The sequence below is a fragment of the Cebus imitator genome, unplaced genomic scaffold (assembly GCF_001604975.1).
Source record: "Cebus imitator isolate Cc_AM_T3 unplaced genomic scaffold, Cebus_imitator-1.0 Scaffold15, whole genome shotgun sequence".
Taxonomy (NCBI): domain Eukaryota; kingdom Metazoa; phylum Chordata; class Mammalia; order Primates; family Cebidae; genus Cebus; species Cebus imitator.
In genome coordinates, this window is record NW_016107330.1 from 2,959,601 (window position 1) to 2,967,422 (window position 7,822).

The 7,822-nt window shown below is 49.6% G+C and overlaps 1 long non-coding RNA gene across 1 annotated transcript in view; it reads right to left on the reverse strand.

Moving 5' to 3' along the window:
* Positions 1 to 7,441, reverse strand: part of LOC108286419 — an 8,753-nt gene extending 1,312 nt beyond the window's left edge. Inside the window, exon 1 of the long non-coding RNA XR_001817919.2 lies at positions 7,265 to 7,441. This is a non-coding gene — a long non-coding RNA (uncharacterized LOC108286419). The remainder of the gene's footprint in view (positions 1 to 7,264) is intronic.
* Between the last annotated feature and the right edge of the window lie 381 nt (positions 7,442 to 7,822).

Below are 7,822 nucleotides of genomic sequence, written 5' to 3' on the forward strand. Positions count from 1 at the left end.
AAAAAAAAAAAAAAAATTAGTAGGGCATGGTGGCACATGTCTGTAGTCCCAGCTACTCAGGAGGCTGGGCCAGGAGAATCCCTTGAACCCAGGAGGCGGAGGTTGGGAAAAGGCATGAACTGGTGAGGGGGTGGCCTGGCTTGGCGCCAGGAAGAACATCTCTTATTGTGGTGGCAGTTCCAGCCAGTGCCACCCAGCTCTGCTGACCAGGGCTTCCTCGGGCAGGCTGTTAGGTCTCCCCGAGGCCTTGATCCTAAAGCCAAGGTGGGGCCCAGACACCCCTGGGGCTGTGCTGACCTCAGAGGTGGGGCACCCTACGGCCTGGTGTCCATCTCTGCAGGGGTCCCTCTGCCTAGTCAGCACAGGGAAAACCAGGCTTCCCAAATCCCAGGGTTTCCCATGGGTCATCAGACCCCCAGCATCAGAATCCTGTGGAGAGCAAGCCCAGGTTTCCGAGCCCCCCAACCTGGGCCTCTGACTCAGAATTCTAGGCGTGGGCTTGGAAATCTGCACAGTTGAAACTCAAGTCTGAGAACTGCTGCACCAAATCTGAGAACTCACAGTCTTCCCCACATAACCCCAGGTGGCTGGACGAGCTCCCAAGGGGGATGTTTCCGAGGATATGAGCCAAGAAGGCCTGTCTCCCTCCAATAGGCTTTGCAAGTCATACCCTCTCTGCCCACTACTCAGTTCTGCCATTGTGGCATGAAAGCAGCCATGAATCACACAGAAACAGATGCATGCAAATGAGTGAGCACAGCTGTGTTCCATTAAAACTTTATTTACACAAAAGGGCAGTGGGCCGGATTGGGTCCAGGACCTATAGCTTGCTGATCCCTAGTCTGTACTGCTGACTCCTGGGTCAAAGGTTACAGAAAGGCATGCTGGGCGTGTAAAAGCCAAAATCCTCTGGCCTGAGATGTCCACTGGAACCCATTTCTACTAAGAAGGGTCAGAACAGTGCTGAGATAAGGGGTTAGGGCCAGTCAAACCCAAGGCCACAGGGTGTCAGCTCTCGGTCCCAGCCGGGTACAGCCCTTTGTTGGGGGACAGGTGGTTGCACCAGGGGTGGATCAGTCAGGGTTCTTCAGAGAAACAGAAACAACTGGATATTTATATTTATATATCTTAAAATATCTATGTATTTATATATCTCATATGTGTATATATGCAGTTGTGTGCTATATAAACATTTCGGTCAACTACAAATCACACATACATCAGTGGTCTCATAAGATTATTTTGCTTTGTTTTGTTTTTGAGACAGAATCTGCCTCTATGCCTAGGTTGTATACTGGCACAATCCTGGTTCATTGCAGCCTCAAACTCTTGGGCTCAAATGATCCTTCTGCCTCAGCCTCCTAAGGAGTTAGGGCTACAGGCACGCATCGATAATCAGCCTGGCTAATTATTGTATTTTTTTTTTGTAGAGAATGGGGTCTCCTGCCGGGCTCAGTGGCTCAAGCCTGTAATCCCAGCACTTTGGGAGGCCGAGGCGGGTGGATCACAAGGTCAAGAGATCGAGACCATCCTGGTCAACATGGTAAAACCCCGTCTCTACTAAAAATACAAAAAATTAGCTGGGCATGGTGGCGCGTGCCTGTAATCCCAGCGACTCAGGAGGCTGAGGCAGGAGAATTGCCTGAACCCAGGAGGCGGAGGTTGCGGTGAGCCGAGATCGCGCCATTGCACTCCAGCCTGGGTAACAACAGTGAAACTCCGTCTCAAAAAAAAAAAAAAAAAAAGAGAGAGAATGGGGTCTCACTCTGTTGCCCAGGCTGGTCTCAAACTCCTGGCCTCAGAGATCTTCCTGCCTCAGTCTCCCAAAGTGCTGGGATTACAGGCATGAGCCATCATGCCCAGCCTTCATTAGATTATCATATCATACTTTTACTGTACCTTTTCTATATCTGTATATGTTTTGTTACACAAATACTCACCGTTGCCTCGCAGTTGCCTGCAGTATTCAGTACAGTAACATAGTGTGCAAGTTTCTTGGCCCCAAAGCAATAGGCTATCTCAGAGCGCCTAGGTGGATAGGAGCCTTCAGCATCTAGGTTTGTGTAATACGCACTATGATGTTTGCGCTGTGTAATACTATGATGTTTGCACAACGAAATTGCCTAATGACACATTTCTCAGAATGTATCCCTGTGTTAACCAAGACACGACTATATGTAAAGATTTAAGGAATTGGCTCACATGATTGTTGGGACTGGCAAGTTTGTAATCAGTAGGACAGGCTGGCAGGCCAGAAACTCAGGCAGGAGTTAATGCTGCAGTCTTGAGGCTGAATTTCTTCTCCCAAGACCTCAGTTCTTTTTTTGTTTTTGTTTTTTTGAGGCAGAGTCTTGCTCTGACGCCCAGGCTAGAGTGCAGTGGCATGATCTTGGCTCACTGTGACCTCCACCTCCCAGGTTCAAGTGATTCTCCTGCCTCAGCCTCTCAAGTAGCTGGAATTATAGGGACCCGCCACCACGTCCAGCTATTTTTCTTTGTATTTTTAGTAGTAGAGACGGGGTTTCATCATGTTGGTCAGGCTGGTCTCAAATCCCTGACGTCAGGCGATCCGCCCACATCAGCCACCACACCCAGCAACCAGTTTTTGTTCTTAAGGCCTTCAACTGATTGGATGAGGCCCACCACATCCTCAGGGGTACCCTTCTTTCCTTCAAGTCAGCTGACTATAGATGGCTTCCCACACACCTACCTTCATCTTTGACTGAAAACCTGGGTACTAGAACTTGCCCAAGCTGACACATGAAATTGACTATCATGGAGCTTTCTGGAGCTCAGCTCCCCAGCTCAGATCCTGGTGCCTAGATGTGCAGCAGAGTTGACCGTGGTGGGTCATGAAGCTCTGGGCTTCCTCACTCTGTCGGGCAGCTTGAGCCTCATTGTAGCAGTGGCCAACCCTGGTCATGAGCATGGACACACATGCCATGGTGGGCTCAGAGCAGTGTCTACTCAGTGTCGGGACATGAAACTGCAGTTTGGGGTGGGCTGGGGTGGGGAGGGATGCAAATGGATGCCTGACTGGGTCAGCAAATGGCTAAACGGAGCTGCTCCTGTCCCGTCATCACACCTCCCCCGACACACAAAGAGAGCCAATAGAGGCAGCCTGCCCTCCTCCACCCACTTCCTCATTCTTCTCATCTCTCTCCCTATGGCCACTGACCCGCTGCAAGGAAGATGAGACCTCAAAGAGCCTGCAGCAGAGTCAGACATGAAAGCCACCGCCAGTGAAGCCCAAGGGCAGTGAAAGCAAACACCAAAGATAAACCCCAAGGCAGATAGGGCTCAGCGGCCACGACAGGCCTCCTATGTGTATCTGAGCCACCACTCGAATGCACCAGAGCCCTCCAATGCCTCCCTTGGAATTCCAGCAGCATCCATGTGGAAAGATGGAAGAACAAACGGAGAGAAGGAGGAAGCAGCCTGGAGTTATGACACAGCGGGACAGGCCATGGGAGGCAGGAGGCAGGCAGCACACATGGAGGCTCGCTCCAGGCAGGGCCTGGGTCAGGGGCTGGAGGTGAGCTCTGAACAAGGTGCTCAGAGTTGAGGAAAGCACACGAGCATGCACATGCACACACATGCAGATGTACACACATGAACATGCAGGTACCCGCACACACCTGCACATGTGCACATACATATACCCACACACATGCACATGGGCACGTGCACACACACACACACAACCACACACACATGTACACACACATCTGCAAACATACTCGCACACACATGCACACACAGAGATGCACACACATGCACAGACATGCACATGGACACACACACATGCACAGACATGCACACACACCTGCACACACACCTGCACATGTGCACACACATGCACCTGCACACACCTGCACACATGCACCCATGCATGTGTACATGCACACACATGCACGTGCACACACAGAGATGCACACGCATACACATCTGCACATACATGCACATGGACACACACATACACATGCACACCCGCACCCATACACGTGTACACACACCCACAAACACACACACCCACTCACACATGTACATGCACACAAATGCACCTGCACATGTGCACACACCCACACCCACACAAACACAGCAGACATACATGCATCCGCACACACATGCACACAGTGGACACACCCGCACACACATGTACATACATATGGACACACATACATGCACACCCGCGTGCGTACACATGTACAGGCACACGTGAACACACATGCACCTGCACACACGTGGACACATACCTGCACACACATGCACACACACATACGCTGCTCCTGCACACATGCACACAACCACGCACACATGCACACGCACATACCTGCACACACGTGCACGCGCGCACACACAAACCTGCACCTGCAAATGTGCACACACACACACACACACACGTAATAAAATAAGAGGATTGCTGCTGTATGCAGCAGGGGTTGAAAGAAATATTGTAGGTCAGAGGATTGGAGTGTGCGCTCCTTCCTCTTGGGCAATAGCCTCCTACTTCCGGTGTCGTTCTGGGCGGTTTCTAACACAACCACGGCTTCCTGGACTCCAACAGGCCACAGGCGATTTGCTTTTCTGCCTTTTCCACAATCGCCAAAGGTTCCATAGGGCATTTTGATGGGTTATCTGAGCACAAGGGTCTTTGGAGGGACAGGGCACTATTGCCACGTGTTTAGGAAGGGCTGGCCAGGATCATTCTTAACCTGCAGTAATTTTCATAGGTCTCTGATGAGGTGGCAGAGTAGCCGGAACATTAGGCATGATTTCCTGTGTTTTAAAGCTCAAGGAGGAGTATTTATGGAGCCTGGCTGGGGTCCATAAGTGTCAGCAAGGGATGCTGCTGTAAGTTTGAATTCTGTGCCATCGGGACAAATCGTTCAGAGTCAGCCCTCATTAGTTTTAAGTAGTCACAGAAACGAATGTCTCCTAGCTACATACCAGCTACCAAAAAATAAAAAAAAAATTTTTTTAAAAGAAACAAATGTCTCCCCTGAAGCAGGGACTGGGGGGTCTCACACCTCCCAGCAGTGTCAAGGCTCCTCCAGAAAACACAGGAAGAAGGCAATAAAAGAACCAACCACATTGACTCCCTTCATGCCCACATCCCCCCAGGACGTTTCCCTCCTAGCTGTGAGTGAATGGGGTGTGAACATGGCCGATGATGCTAACAAGTCATAATGGTATTTGATGCTTTGAGAATCTTGGCATTGGCCAGGTGCAGTGGTGGCTCATGCCTGTAATCCCAGCACTTTGGGAAGCCGAGGCAGGTGAATCACCTGAGGTTGAGAGTTCGAGAAGAGCCTGACTAACACGGAGAAACCCCACCTCTACAAAAAATTAGCCGGGTATGGTGGCACATGCCTGTAGTCCCAGCTACTCGGGAGGCTGAGGCAGGAGAATCGCTTGAACCTGGGAGGTGGAAGTTGCAGTGAGCTGAGATCATGCCATTGCACTCCAGACTGGGCAAAAAGAGTAAAACTCTGTCTCAAAAAAAAAGAAAAAAAAAAGAGAATCTTGTCATCAACCAGAGATTGGGCAGAAGGGCAGGAGATGAAGTCTGGGAGCTCAGCAGAGCCACCAAGCCACCCGACTCCTATCCTGTACCACTGGGTTCCTTCCCCCTCTCCTGCCTCCGTTTTCTCCTGCCTTGCTGCTCATGGTAGCTGGCCCTCAGGGCGTGAGAGAACGTGTCCAGATATGAAGAACAATGCCTGCCCAACAAAACACCCACACCTTCCCCAGCCCTGACAGGCCTTAGGCCAGAAACTCAGAGTCAGTGTGTTTGTGATGAGCTGAAAGGAAACATCACAGGAAGGGGCTCTAGACAGAATATCAGTGACAATTTCTATGCCACTAAAGGGCTCTTCTCTGATGTGCTTCTTGTGGTGGACTCTGCTTTCTTTTCTTTTTTTTTTTTTTGATATGGAATTTCACTCTTGTTGCCCAGGCTAGAGTACAATGGCACGATCTCAGGTCACTGCAACCTCTGCCTTCCAGGTTCAAGTGATTCTCCTGCCTCAGCCTCCAGAGTAGCTAGGATTACAGGTGTGCACCACCACACCTGGCTAATTTTTGTATTATTAGTAGAGACGGGGTTTCACCATCTTGGCCAGGCTGGTCTTGAAGTCCTGACCTCAGGTGATCCACCAGTGTTGGCCTCCCAAAGTGCTGGGATTACAGCCATGAGCCACTATACTTGGCCTGAGGGCTCCGCTTTCTTGCAGGCATGTGTGGCTTTTTCTCTCATAGGTATTTGCCCAGGTAGGTGTTCAATAACTATTTGCTGAATGTATGAACGAATGAGTGAATGAATCTATCCTACATGTCAGTTTCTTTATTGAAGCTACAAATATCAAACTTGACTGAGACAGACAGGTTAACAAGGGATGTGAAAAATTTAAACTTGAATTTCAAAGGTGTACAGGTGCTCCCCAACTTACAATGGGGTTGCATCCTCATGAACCCATCCTAAATTGAATATATGGTAAATCCAAAATGCACTCAGGCCAGGTGAGGTGGCTCATGCCTGTAATCCCAGCACTTTGGGAGGCCGAGGAGAAGAGGGTACTGCCTGAGCACAGATGTGTGAGACCAGCCTGGGCAACATATGAGAACTCGTCCCCACATACACAAAAAAACTTTTAAAGCAAAATTAGCTGGGCATGGTGGTGTGAGCCTGCAATTCCATCTACTTGGGAGCCTGAGGTGGGAGGATCACTTGAGCCCAGGAGTTGGAGGCTGCAGTGAGCCAAGATTGCACCACTGTACTCCAGTCTGGGTGACGGAACAGGACCCTGGCTCAAAAAAACAAAAAAGAAAAGAAAATACATTGAATACACCTAACCTAGTGAAGATCACAGCTGAGTCTAGTCTACCTTAAACATGCTCAGAACACTTACATTAGCCTACGGTTGTGCAAAATCATGAAAAACAAACCTCTTTTTTTTTTTTAATTTTTTAAAATTGCATTTTAGGTTTTGGGGTACATGTGAAGAACATGCAAGATTGTTGCATACGTACACACGTGGCAGTGTGATTTGCTGCCTTCCTCCCCTTCACCAACAAACCTCTTTTATAATAAAGTGCTGAAAACCCTGTGGAATTTACTGAACACAATACTGAAAGTGAAAAACAGAACAGTTAGAGTGGAGACTGGAAATAGGGTTTCTACCGAACAGAGATCGATTTCACACCGTGGGAAAGCAGAAAAATCATGTCAGACCATTGTAAATTGGGGAGTGTCTGTACTCACTCAATATATGACCCGAAGCCTTGTGGAATGCCATGTGGGGATCTGTTATGTCCTTCCATAGCCAAGAATAGGTCGTGGCAGGAACTCAGGCTTCTTTGAGGATACCGACAGTTTCACTTTCTTTGTTCCTCCGTGCTTCCCATCCCCTCCCCGCCAGCCGGCCCAGCCTGCCCAGCCAGCTGGGTCTTCTCATGTCCTCCTCCCTCTGCCTCTGGCCCCAGCTGGTCGAGATGAATACAGTGTTAGTGTCTGAGCCACAGGGACATTCCACAGACCCAGCCTTGTGCTGCCTTCTGATCCAGCATGTCTTCCCCTCCTTGCTTCGCTCTATCCTTCTCATTTCAGCCCTGGCTGGATTTTCCTGCTCTGTGGTTAAACATCAGGGTCCTGAAGCCAGGCCTCCTGGGTCCGCCCCAGTTCCAGCAGCAGTTAGTGCTGTGCTTATGGCAAGCTGCTTCACTTCTGTTGATTTCAATCGCCTTAGTATAAACAGGGATAAGAACAGAACCTGCTATAGAGTTGTGAGCATTTACTATGAAGCAGTTTCTTTCTTTCTTT